Consider the following 13,767-nt stretch of genomic DNA (forward strand, 5'->3'; position numbering starts at 1 on the left):
GAAAATTAAGCTTTGGATGTTTTTTTTTAATTTGTTTTCCACTGAGTTATCTTAATCTCATAACTTAAGTCGCGAGTTTTACAGATTGACTTGAGTTATTTTTATTTTTATTTTTAATTGATTATTTTATTTTCATTCTCATCTTTTACCGTTAAATTTATTTGTAATTGATTTCAGCTTAATTTTTACAGGATTATCATAATCTCATAATTTAAGTCATAAATTCTATCATGAATAGAATATGTTATAGTTTTAATATTTAAAAAATAATTTCAAATAAAAAAAATTAAAAAAATATTTATATATTTATCTAAAATGTTATAATCTCAATATTTAAAAAATATTTTTAATTAATAAACATTTTATTATTAAAAAAATATTAACAGTGATTAAATAATTTCTTTTACATTAAAAAAATAACTCAGATATGAACTGGTGCTGAAAACCGTGTTTGATTTTATGTTTTGTCGAAATTGGAAAAAAAAACCAGGGTATTTTTTTTTGTTTGTAAATCATGGCCAGTTATCTGTTGGATCGGGCGTAATTGCCCTCTGTAATTAAATCTTCACAGGCCCATTATCTGAAGAAAAGGTAGAAACGGATCGGGTTATGAAACATCCTTCTTGCTTCTTCTGCTCTCTGTTTGTATCTCTTTTCTGGCACACAAGAATAAATTTTTGAAATTTGTTCTGATTTTAGAGAAGTGAAAGAGAAACGTGGAAGAGAGTGTTAAGAGAAGCTACAGTGAGGCAACCATGGAGCACCATAACAAGTAAGAGATGGTCATCAACATCACCAACAAGCATATCCGCCGCTGTGGACACACTGTTGCTTCGGTCTCTTAAAGAACACTATCTTCAAGTCTCCAAAATGAACCCTCTTCCTGTAAGAAAACACAAACTTTACTTAAAAACCCTTTTGGGGTTTCGTTTGTCTTTCAAAAGCAAAACCCTTTTTTTGTTTTTGCTTTTAAAGGAACCCCATCAAGAACCTCGCGGAATATGCTTCAACAGCTAAGGAGAGAGAAGCCAAAATTGATGTTCCTTTAACAGTTCACAATGGCACTGTCGAGGGCACTCCCTTGCTTCATGTAAGTCCATTCCTTTTAATACGACGAACATCTGTTATTGACCGTATGCTATGCTAATGGCTGTTTCATTTCTGACACTAGTTCAAATATAATGCAGTTGTCTCTCAAGTTGATGGAATTGAGAACTATTCAAGAACCTCTGGGCACCACAGAGAGTGATAGAGACTGCCCCACCCTCACCTTCTTCTCTAGAAACTTTATCACCAAGGAGAGATGAGCTTTCTGTCCTTAAAGCAGGTCTGAGAAAAGTGAGAAGCTTCCAAGTGACAAAAAAGGCTTGTCATGAAGAGAACAATTATGATAGGTGTTGTGTCAGAAGTGAAGATGCCGAGGACAACTATCCATTTGATACAGATTCACTCGACAATGATGGGGAATCAGAGGAGAGTAATTGGGATTCTAGTGCTCAGTCATCATTCAATCATGAAACTTTGGGGCATGCAAACAAGGCTGGAGGATCATTTTACTCTAATGCCATAACTAATGCTGAAGATGAGAGTTGGATATACTATAACCACCGTAAACAAGATATGGGATCTCTGTATGTTGAGTCCTCAACTGCATCAGACCATGAACAGTCTTTGAGACAGAGTTCAATACGTGGAATCTTAGCTTGGAGGAAAAGGAAACTAAGTTTTATATCTGCAAAGCCTAAATCTAAAGGAGAGCCTCTCTTGAAAAAGGATTGTGGAGAAGGTGGTGATGACATTGATTTTGATAGCAGGCAGCTTAGCTCCTCTGATGTGGGGTACGTATCAACCCTTTTGCGCCCCCCCCCCCCCCCCCCCCCCCCCCCCCAATCCCCCCCTGTTTCTTTATTTAGCATCTTCTTTCTTGGGCTTTATGCCTCTTAATATAGTTATACGAGTTCAAACTTCACTCTAAAACTATTTTTGTTCTGGCAGTGGAATAAATTGGAAGAAGGTTCCAGTACTAGTAGATCATCATTTTCTGAATTTGGGGATGACAAATTTGCTGTAATAAGCCGTGATGGACACGTGAAGCTCCAAGCGCAAGTATTTTTTGCTTCAATTGATCAAAGGAGTGAGCGAGCTGCAGGAGATAGTGCCTGTACAGCCCTGGTTGCTGTCATTGCTAAGTGGTTGCAATCTAACCAATACGAAGTGCCAATCAAGTCTGAATTTGCTTGATCTGAGGTGGATCTTTAGCGTGGAGAAACTTGTGTGAGAAAGAGGACTATAGACAACGATTTCCCAACAAGCACTTTGATCTTGAGACAATTCTCCAAGCTAAAATCCGTCTTCTTTCAGTAGTCCCAACGAAGTCGTTTATTGGATTCTTTCATCCAGAAGGCCTAGAAGAAGGGGATTTTGACTTCCTTCATGGTGCAATTTCTTTTGACAGTATGAGGTAGGAGATTAATCATCATGGGTTAGACTTGTCTAGTAATTGTGATCCTTTCGTCTACATTGTAAGTTGGAATGACCACTTCTTTGTCCTCAAGGTTGAGCAGGATGCCTACTATATCATTGACACATTGGGTGAGAGGCTTTACGAGGGATGTAATCAAGCCTATGTCCTAAAATTTGACAAAGATACAACAATCCGGAAACTACCGATGGAAACTAAAGAATTGGACGAAAAAACTGCAGGCAACAAAGTGCAACCAAACATCTCCAAGGAAAAAACTCGGGCTGAAAGGAGCCCGCCATGATCACGTCCAAATGAATGCGAAAAGACTCCAATGGAAGAAGAAATTGTGTGCAAAGGAAAGGAGTCATGCAAGGAGTATATTAAGAGCTTCTTGGCTGCAATCCCTATAAGGGAATTGCGGGCTGATATGAAGAAGGGTTTGATGGCATCAACACCCCTTCATCATCGGCTTCAAATTGAGTTCCACTATACCCAGCTGACACAACCTGTAGATGAAAATTCAGCAAGAGATGTAACAATTTGCTGATGCACCAGCATTGTATTAGCTGTTATCGCATTGAATACCTCCCTCCCATAGAGTTGAGCTCCTACAATTTTCTATACCTGTGATTATTCTAACCCCATCCCCTCTTGCAATGTATGTTGTTTAAGCAATAATTATGCTGATACTGCCATTTAATGATTTTTTTTTAAGTCTCTTTGTATATTCCATCTGTAGTTTTCGGACGAAGAATGCAAGTATCTACCTATTCATATTTTCACATTCTGGTGATTTGTTTTTACTGTAGATAATAGTAAAATTTCCATGCATAAAGTCACATGAAACTTTCCTTATTTTAAACCTTTAATACACATGCACACGATGCCTTTAATTACAGTGGAAGCATAACTTAAGCGGACACCTTAGCTCTTTGACTTCTCTTTCACAAGAAAAGTGGCTCCTTGTATCGTGGCTTTTTCAGTTTTCCCGGCGAGATTCACCAATTATTCTTGCTCATTTCCCATTATATAACATCCGTGGACTCTTCTCTTGAAGCATAACCCGTCTTCTCTTGTATTCAATACAATCGTTTCCTTCTCTCTCTCTCTCTCTCTCTCTCTCTCTCTCTCCACAAGAATGCATTGGTCAGCGAGTGGAACTCGGGCCTCTGATGAGTTTTTGATCAGCCTGGCACCAGCTGCCGATGTATCCCCTCTGAAAAATACAGCTTACACAGAGTTACCAACCCATGATCCCATATCTGATGTGACCAAGAAGGATCTTGCTTGGCATCACAAGTCCATAGGAGAAAATGCCATTCACCTCATCCCGGGAGTCCTGATTCTATGTGCTTTGACTCTCTGGATTTTTTCTCATCCGTATTAACTGTAATCAAGCAATGCAACTCAAATCATATTTTAAATGTGCTTCCTTGCCTTGTCTTGCCTTTCTCTCTATAATGGAATTATAATTTCATAATCTATCTATATGATAAAAACCTAGTTTTGACTATATGATACCTAATTTGTCAGGATATCTTACATTTTAGGATGTTACTCTGATACCACCTAGCTTTGACTAGTTTTCACTCGTGAAAGCGTGTGCCATGAGAATCGTTTCAGTTATGCTGTACCATGTTCTTGGCAGAATTTCAGTTTGCCCTGACAGCATGAAATGTAAATATCTGTCTTGTCATTATTTCTGGTTTTCATTCACTCAATTTTCATTGCCAGATAAAAACAATTTACTGGTGATTCTTTAAACTATTTTTTTTTTATAATGTGTGCTTGGTAAGAAATAGGAATATTGATAAAGGGAGTCAGGCTTGGCTAAAAAAAGGATGGCATCAATGATCATTAGCCTTCTTCAATTCTCTTTTTTTTTCCCATTGACGAACAGTTAGTTAGCTAAGCCATGTACACATAATGATTGCTGAAATTAACCTTCAAATGCTCATAAAGAATAGTGCCGCTAGTGCAGCATTTTAAATTTCTTTAGCATTCAAAGAAAATACAACTAAAGCAACATTTTATTTATTCTTTCATCTTCTACTTCTTGTGCCAGTCATGAAAATACCCAGAAGGGTTTTTCTCGAAAGCATCTCTAGGTATGCGAACATCTTGACCAGGAGCTTTCATGGTCGCATCTTTTACTGAGCCAGAGACCGAAACACGGCTTGGAGCACCACTGGAAGGAGCTTTGCTAGCATCACCACCACCACCAGTTATACCCGATGTCTTATTGGTGCCAGACATTTTGTCCTTGTATCAGACCAATAGCTTTTTAACAGTGCTAGATCTAATTCGGCATGAAAGGCACGCTGTTGACTGGTTCAGTCTCGTAATAACCAAGATGTGCATGCGGGTTCATTTATTTCAGTTTCAGTGAATGGGAAAAAACAATTGAACTCCCATCATCACATGGGAACTGAGCCTTCTAGCCTTCAAATTTCCCTTCAAAGTTAATTAGGGTTTGGGACTTTTCACTTGCATCTGCAATTTATTTGCTTTCCACTGGATTTTAAGGCAACTACAACATTCAAAATGAGATGGCATAGTATGGATATTTTAACATCTGGGAAACAAGCTCGACTACCCCCCACATGGGTGCATCATTCTGCAAGAAACAAATTTACATCAAAATTTGCAGTAGCGCCATAAATGAGGGGGCGGGGCAGTTTTTCCTAAGTTATCTCTCTGCACCACTCTCTCTAGTCTCTCCCCAGCCTCTTATTACAAGTAAGAGTGCCTCCTGCAAGATTTGATGGTAAATGTCGCACCCGACATCGCGGCGGCCCTAAAAAATAATTTCTTGATTATGGAAAAAGAACAGATATCTGGCATCTTGTTCTTTTAGGAAAAAGGTCTTGTCTAAGGAGTCGCCACCTAGTATTATGGTCACTAGGAACCCTAACTAATCAACAGAGATTCCATGGTTCGGGATTGGTTACGTAAAAGGGAAGATATTATCACCCCTTAAACGTTCTGCCTGAGGCAGACTGCATTGCTGGTTTTGTCTTAAATTGCTAAACATTTATTCGCTTATGCTATGATAATTTGTTTATAATATTCCTGACTCTGGCGCCAGTGAATATTCAAGCTCGAATAATTCCAACTCTGGCGTTGGTAAAAATTCGTAGCTACAAAAAAAATCAGATCAATATATTTTTATTCCCTACTCTAGCGCTAGTGAATAAATAAATAAAAATACATTTATTTTTACGCATGCACATATTTTTTTATTTTTCTAGCTAAATAAAATAAAATACAACGAATAAAAATAATATAAATTTAAAACGGTATTTTTATTCCTGACTCTGGCGTCAGTGAATAAACCAATAAATTCACATTATTTTTATTCATGCATACACATTTTTTATTTTTTTCTACCTTTTTATTTTTCTATTTTATTATTATTATTATTATTTTTTTTTTTTTGGGCTGGGTCCAACTCAGCCCACATGGGCTGGGCTGGACCCAGCAGGCCTAGCCGGGTCACAAGCTTGACCCGGCTGGCCATTGCTTTCTAGTTTTTACCAGCAGGCGTGCGTGAACTGCTCACGCACGCCTGCCACAGGAGAATGTAATTAAAATGCAAGGAGGGAAAGAGCAACTTACCTGGCGCTGCACTTGAAGATGAGGATGACGGGGATGGAGGGCTGGCCGGCTGATGCTGTTTTCTCCTCCTCTGCTTTCCTCTTGGTGTTCCTCTAGCCTTCCTTCTCTCTGCCCTTTTTTTCTTTACTTTTATAGGTTCCTTCCTCTTCTCTCTCTCTCTCTCTCTCTACTGTGTTTGCTCTGTTTTTTTTTGTTTGTTTTTATTGCTTCTCCCCAGTTTTTCCTTCTCTCCCGTTCATGGCTTTTTTCCTCTGTTTTCTGGGTTTCTGTTTTTCTGCTCACTTGGTTTTTTTCGTTCTCCCTCCAGTTCTGTGATTCCTCCACTTTGGCCTCAGTTTTTCCTTTTTTTTCTCTGCTCCCTCTCTCTTTTTCGGTCGCTCACAGTTTTTTTTTTTTTTTTTTTGTTGGCTACGACTCCCTCTCCTTTTATAAAGCCAAAATCGGTGGTAACGGCCGGCCTCCTAAATGCCCTGTAACCGACCCTTTAAGCGCCTTCAATGCTGAAATTTAAGCGTTGGCTGGAAACTGATGAAACGGAGGAAGACGACAGTGAACAGTTTTTTCCAAGAAACGGCTCCGTTTTCCCATCAACTGCTATTTATGATCTGGTCCTTGAAGTTTTGACATTTTTGTAAATGAGCCCCTGGATAAACTTTAATTGGACCTCAGCATTTCAGCGTTTTTTACAACACAGTCCTTGGACTCTAATCTAGCACAATTTTGACCCCAGTTATCCCCAAAATTTGGTAATTCTTCAATTAAGTCCCTGATTTCATTAATTCAATTAATTCCAAACTCAATTAAGTCTCAAAACTTATTAATTCTTCAATTAAACTCTTAATTTGATTAATTAAATTAATTTGAAGCTCAATTAAGTCTCAAAACTTATCAATTCTTCAATTAAACCCCTAATTGGATTAATTAAATTAATTCCAAAACCCCAAAACTTCCAATCATGTTGCCTTTAACCCAAAATTTAATTCATTCTTCATTTATTTCATTTTACTTGTTTTTTCATCATTATCATCATTTTTTTATCCTTTTCAGTAAATAAAATAATAATAATAATAATTAAAATAAAATGGTCAAAAATTGGGTTATGACAGTTGCCCCCTCTTTATAATATTTACTATGCAAAGATATTGGAAAATTTCATTTTCTTTTAGCTTTATATAGTAAATTTATAAAAAAAAGCAGATACAGAAAGAACCTTTGCTTTTTTTTCTTTTTTTTTTTTATCTTGAAAACTTCGAAAATAATGGATTGACACACGACCTTTACAGAGAGATCAAGTTATTTGGAAGACGACCCATTTTTTTTTTTTGATGGTATATTGTAATGGGTTACCTGCCCAGTATAGGATGGTATATTGTAATGGGTTACCGGCCCAGATGGTCACATTGTAATGGGTTACCTGCCCAGTATAGGATGGTATATTGTAATGGTTTACCGGCCCAGATGGTCACATTGTAATGGGTTACCTGCCCAGTTGGTATATTGTAATGGGTTACCTGCCCAGATGGTCACATTGTAATGGGTTACCTGCCCAGTTGGTATATTGTAATGGGTTACCTGCCCAGTTGGTATATTGTAATGGGTTACCTCCCCAGATGGTCACATTGTAATGGGTTACCTGCCCAGATGGTATATTGTAATGGGTTACCTACCCAGATGGTCACATTGTAATGGGTTACCTGCCCAGAGGAAAAATACGAGGATTTTTTTTTTTAATAAGACATGATAGGGCTCGAAGGCACATTATTCAATAGATGAAAACTCGAAGGAAATGAGGGCTTGGAGGCGCACTCAAAAGAAGGTAGGATAGGAAATGCACTACCTTTGATGGTCGAGGGCTCGAAGGCGCGCTCGAAAAAAATAAAATAAAAAAATAAGACGAGGGCTCAAAGGCGTGCTCGAATTGAGGTAGGATAGGAAATGCACTACCTTTGATGGTCGAGGGCTCAAAGGCGCGCTCGAAAAGAAATAAGACGAGGGCTCGAAGGCGCGCTCGAATAGAGATAAGACGAGGGCTCGAAGGCGCGCTCGAATGGAGGTAGGATAGGAAATGCACTACCTTTAATGGTCGAGGGCTCGAAGGCGCGCTCGAAAGGAAATGAGATGAGGGCTTGAAGGCGCACTAAAAAGGGAGGTAGGATAGGCAATGCACTACCTCAGGAATGGAATATGAAAGGTGGTGGAAAAATACAGAGATTTTTCATGTGGCCTAATTCTCATGGGCGGCCTGCCCAAGATTAAAAAATTCTCAAAAATGAAAAAATTTCAACAGCAATTTCGATCTTTGGCCATTTCAAGTTGGCCTTCCACTTGATGGATTCCGTTGGAATTTCCTCATCTGAAATTTGCAAAACTCATAGTCCAATGTCTCAAAGTTTAGATGATATGCATGCATCTTTACCTGTTTTGAAATATAGGCCCCCATTTCTTCTTAGTCTTCTTGTTGCTTGACTGATAAGGACTTGTTACCTCTGATTTGGGTCATCTTTGTCGTTTGGCTTCTAGCCTACTCGAGTTGGCCCATGTAAGTTTATTCCCAGATTTGTTTACACAACTCAGCCTTTGTGGTGCCCATTATGACCCACTTGCTTGCTAGAGATTTTCTGTCTCGTCAAGTAATTTTGAGAGGATCATGTATTATTCCTCGTCTCACTGCTAAAAACATTCGGTGTCACTTGCTGAAAGGATCAAGCTGTCTTTCATAATCCAAAATGCCCCCTTGTCTTATTGAAGGAAATTACCATCTCTTTTTCTATAATTTTTCCTTCAAAACACAATGTTGCCCCCTTGTATTGGTCATTGCCCCCAAGTGTGCTTTGTCAGCAACTTAGACAAATAATAGTTTTAAGAAGCCATTCTCTCATTTCTCTCCTTTTCAGTTTGGTGAAGGAGTATGGGTCTAGAATGAATCTTGAAATCTTGATCTTGCATTTTGAAAACAAAAATTGTTTCGATGTGAGTCTAAAACACTTTGCTTTTGAAATCTTGCAACTCCTTGGTTATTTCATTTCTTGGAAAAGAGATTATTTGCTCTTGTGTTTGGCAATGAGGTCTTCAGTGGAAATATGTCATGAGATGACCCTTTGTTTTAAAGTGAAGGGCTCGAGAAAAAGCTCAAGGTTTTGTATGAGAAAAACTTGTCTCTTTTTGAACATTCATTTTTATCAGCATGAATAATAATGAGTAGTTTATTCTTGATGTCATGAATCTTATGAAAAAGTATTCTTTGCATTTTGAGAGCATTGTTTATTGTTATAGGTTGCTTGCTTGCTTGATTAGAAAGGACTTCTACAGGCACGTAACGTAGGCTGTGGTTTTTGGCTATGAAAGAAAAGGATTCATAAGGCTCAAAGAGTGTTTCAGGGTTTCAAAGACTGAGGATCACTATCAACAGTTTGACTATTGACGTGATTCATATTTTCTTTTACCATTCTTCTTTGATTTGCTGCTTCTTTTTTTTTATTGCTTTGTTAGGGCATACTCACTTTATCTTAGATGTCACTTTTTCTAGTGATTTGGGCATGCCCCCTAGCATTTGAGTTTCTTGAGCTTTTATGCCTTTTTAGCTTTCTCATGGTTTTTTCTCTTTTCTTATTGAAATTTTCTCTTGCCCCCCAGTGTGGGGTGTGATCCTAGTCGGGATTTTTTCATGAAAGACAAATTATTCAGGCTCAAAAAGGGATCGCAAGGGATGTATTTATTTCAGAACGTGAAAGGAATAACAAAGATGGCCTTTCCTCATTTCAAGCGCAAACAACTAAGATCAATAAACTTTGCCTTCGTCCAGTATGATGGTTTGGTCTTTGCAAAGATGCATTTCAAGGGTCATGAGCAACGAGTTCACTACATACCATTATTCATATATTTAAAAACACATGATTCAAGAGTCATGGGGTAAGGGTGTTTATTCATTTCTTTTTTTTTTGTTTATAATTTAGTCACCTCAATGATGGAGTTGCTTGATTCACTTGTCATTCTACAAGTAGAATGTTAAAAATATGATTTTTTAATAAACATCAAATTATTTTCGGAATCAAAATGAAAGATCAATTTTTTTCAAAACTCCAATAGGAAAACTGATTTTGGTAAAAGAGACGAATTGCGTCTATGAGATCGCACACAAAGCTTCAAAGATGTGTTTGTGAGTCTTTATAAGAAAACTCTCTCAGAAAAATGAATAATGCTTGGTCGTAAACACGATTGAATGATAAACTCATTATTTTCATTGAAACATTGGAAAAGAAGTTCAACAACAAAGAACTTATGACAACATTTTGGGCTATAAATACTAGCATGATAACACATAAAGGGGCTAAACATTTAGTGATCATTGATTGGAATTTCTAGATTCTTTCAATCGTTTATTCTCTTTGACAAGGGCATCTTTTCAACAATCAATTGAAGTCATTTGTAGATCATTCTCGACCTACTATCACCATAGCTTTTCTTCAAAATAGTTGATTTCTGGTAGTCGATGTGAAGAAATTAGCTATAAGGATGATAAATGACTTGGCAACCACCTTCAGTGTCCTTCCCTTTTCCCGTGAAACCATTCTTTTCGATCGGGTTAGCAATCTTACCTAACCCAATGGCTTGTTCAACCCTCTCAGCTATAACAACCAGGTCAGTGAAATGTTGTGCAGAGCTTCTAACCAAGTATTCAAAGTACGGAGCTTTAAAGGTGTTGGAAAATAAACTAATCATCTCTTTTTCCAACATATGAGGATTAACTTGTGCAGCTACCTCACTCCATCTCCGGGCGTATTCTCTTATGGACTCCTTGTTGTTCTTCTCCATAGCTTGCAAGCTTAACCGATCAGGACCCACGTCTATGTTGAACTTATATTGCCTCATGAAGGCATCAACTAAATCCTTCCATTTTTTAACCTTGGTATTGTCCAACCGCATATACCAAGTGAAGGCGGTGCCACTTAAGCTGTCTTGAAAGAAATGAATCAGCAATTTCTCATCATCAACCACCTCGGCCATTTTGTTACAGTATGCTTTAAGATGAGTTATAGGGCATTGAGTTCCCGTATATTTGACAAATTCTGGCACTCTAAAATTTTTTGGAATGACAATGTTGGGCACCAAACACATCTCAGCAGCCTTTATAGGATCATATAGGCAAATTCCCTCCAATGCTCTCAACCTTTGCTCTAGGGCAACTAATTTGTTCATACCATCTTCATTTACCCTCTTGCCCTTTTGAGATTCCTTCTCTGTAGAATCATTGGTAAACAACATTCTTGTGGGGTATGCTGGTTGAAAACACATGGCTTGTTGAAAATCAGATGACAACCCATTTGCCCCCATATTCTGTGGATTGAAGGGATTTACAAGCATAGATTCAGGCTGAGCTAGTGTTGCTTTTTCGAATTTATCTCTCAAGACCTGCTCGAGTAGACTAGTAAGCCTTACGACTTCTTCTTTAAGATTGCCCATCTCTTTTTGATGTTGGGCTTCCAACTAGGCTTTTTCTTCGTTTTCCATTTGTCTTTTTCTTGAACGAGTGTTATAGGTGGGTTCCAATGGGGAACCTATATTTCAACCTGCTAAATGTAAATCATGCAATTTATGCAAAGAATATTGATTAAAAAAAATACGTATGAAATGCAAACTTATCCTTCACGGGGTGACAACTTAGTAGGAAGATCCTAGTGCATCAAGGGGTTGGTCATTATCTAGTTTCAAAAGGGTCTCTCGCATGCTCAGTGATCGCCCATGAAAGGTCGATATGAGGCTTACAAGTAGTGTGAAAATAGAGGCCCTGAGTAATATCAGTTTGGCATATCAACCACTTCCAAGTAAACAATCAAGCGAGAGTTGGATGGTTTCACGAGTCTCACCCAGGCTAAAGCCATTGGGGTACCGTTACTCCCCCATTTATCCTAGGTTGTAAAGTATGTGCTCTTAACGTGATGCATGACAATATAAACAAGGATGCATGCTAAAGCAGTAAACGCAAGAAAAATAAACAAATAAACACAACATCACAAAATAGCAATTAATAAACAAAATGCAAAGCTTAGTCCATTAGTCCCCAGCGGAGTCGCCATTCTGTCGCACCCGACATCGCGGCGGTCTTAAAAATATTAATAATCTTGATTTATGGAAAAAGAACAGATTTCTGGCATCCGGTTCTTTTAGGGGAAATGTCTTGTTTAAGGAGTCGCCACCTAGTATTATGGTCACTAGGAACCCTAACTGGTCCACAGAGATTCTATGGTACGAGACTGGTTACGTAAAAAGGAAGATATTATCACCCCTTAAACGTTCTGCCTGAGGCAGACTGCATTACTAATTTTGTCTTAAATTGCTAAACATTTATTCGTTTATGTTATGATGATTTGTTTATAATATTCATGACTCTGGCGCCAGTGAATATTCAATCTCGAATAATTCCAACTCTGGCGTTGGTAAAAATTCCACCACAAATAATTTCAACTCTGGCGTTGGTAAAAATTCGTAGCTGCAAAAAAAAACAGTATATTTTCTTTTCTTTCCCTTTTTTATTCCTGATCCTGATATCAGTGAATAAATTGACAAAAATATATTTTTTCTAAGACATGCAAAATTTTTATTTCTACACTTTCTATTTTTTTTAGTTTAATTTTTTTTAATTTTTTAATTTTTTTTGGGGCTGGGCCCAGCTCAGCCCACATGGGCTGGGCTAGACCCAGCCGGCCCGGCTGGGCAAAAGAAGAAGAAGCACGCGTGAATTACTCACGCATGCTGGCAACAGTGCTAGTGTAATTAAAAAGGAAAGATGAGGGAAGAAGAGTGCTACTGACCTGCACCTTGAAGACCGAAGATGAAAACTCTGGTGACGACTTGGCCGAGCAACGTCGTCTGTGCTACTGACCCGCACCTTGAAGACCGAAGATGGAAACTCTGGTGACGATCTGGCCGAGCAACGTCCTCTCCCTTCTTCCGCTTTATCTCTTGCTTTCTTCTGCTCTCAGGATTCTCTCCCTCTCTCTCTCTGTATCTGTTTTTTTCTTTGTTCTTCGTCCGTGGGTTTTATTTTTCCTCTGTTTTCGGTCCCAGTTTTTTCTCCCTCTTTTTCTGTTTCGTTTTCTTCCTGTTCTTTTTTTTGTTTCTCCTCCCCTTGTTGGCTACGACTCCCTCTCCTTTTATAAGGCCAAAATCGGTGGTAACGGCCGGCCTCCTAAATGCCCTGTAACCGACCCTTTAAGCGCCTTCAATGCTGAAATTTAAGCGTTGGTTGGAAACTGATGAAACGGAGGAAGAAGACAGTGAACAGTTTTGTCCAAGAAACGGCTCCGTTTTCCCATCAACTGCTATTTATGATCTGGTCCTTGAAGTTGTGACATTTTTGTAAATGAGCCCCTGGATAAACTTTAATTGGACCTCAGCGTTTCAATGTTTTTTTACAACACAGTCCTTGGACTCTAATCTAGCACAATTTTGACCCCAGTTATCCCCAAAATTTGGTAATTCTTCAATTAAGTCCCTGATTTCATTAATTCAATTAATTCCAAACTCAATTAAGTCTCAAAACTTATTAATTCTTCAATTAAACCCTTAATTTGATTCATTAAATTAATTCCAAGCTCAATTAAGTCTCAAAACTTATCAATTCTCCAATTAAACTCCTAATTGGATTAATTAAATTAATTCCAAAACCCCAAAACTTCCAATCATGT

The 13,767-nt window shown here is 38.1% G+C and overlaps 2 protein-coding genes and 1 pseudogene across 7 annotated transcripts in view; 2 read left to right on the top strand and 1 right to left on the bottom strand.

The window, feature by feature from the left end:
- LOC7486875 (nuclear pore complex protein NUP1) overlaps positions 1 to 13,767 on the top strand; it is a 30,754-nt gene that overhangs the window by 12,078 nt on the left and 4,909 nt on the right. The window lies entirely within an intron of this gene.
- LOC18101294 (uncharacterized) overlaps positions 1 to 13,767 on the bottom strand; it is a 74,192-nt gene that overhangs the window by 3,599 nt on the left and 56,826 nt on the right. The gene's annotated exons all lie outside the window — the stretch shown is intronic.
- LOC18101288 (uncharacterized) lies at positions 756 to 3,248 on the top strand (annotated as a pseudogene).

This window comes from Populus trichocarpa, chromosome 8, assembly GCF_000002775.5.
Source record: "Populus trichocarpa isolate Nisqually-1 chromosome 8, P.trichocarpa_v4.1, whole genome shotgun sequence".
NCBI lineage: Eukaryota > Viridiplantae > Streptophyta > Magnoliopsida > Malpighiales > Salicaceae > Populus > Populus trichocarpa.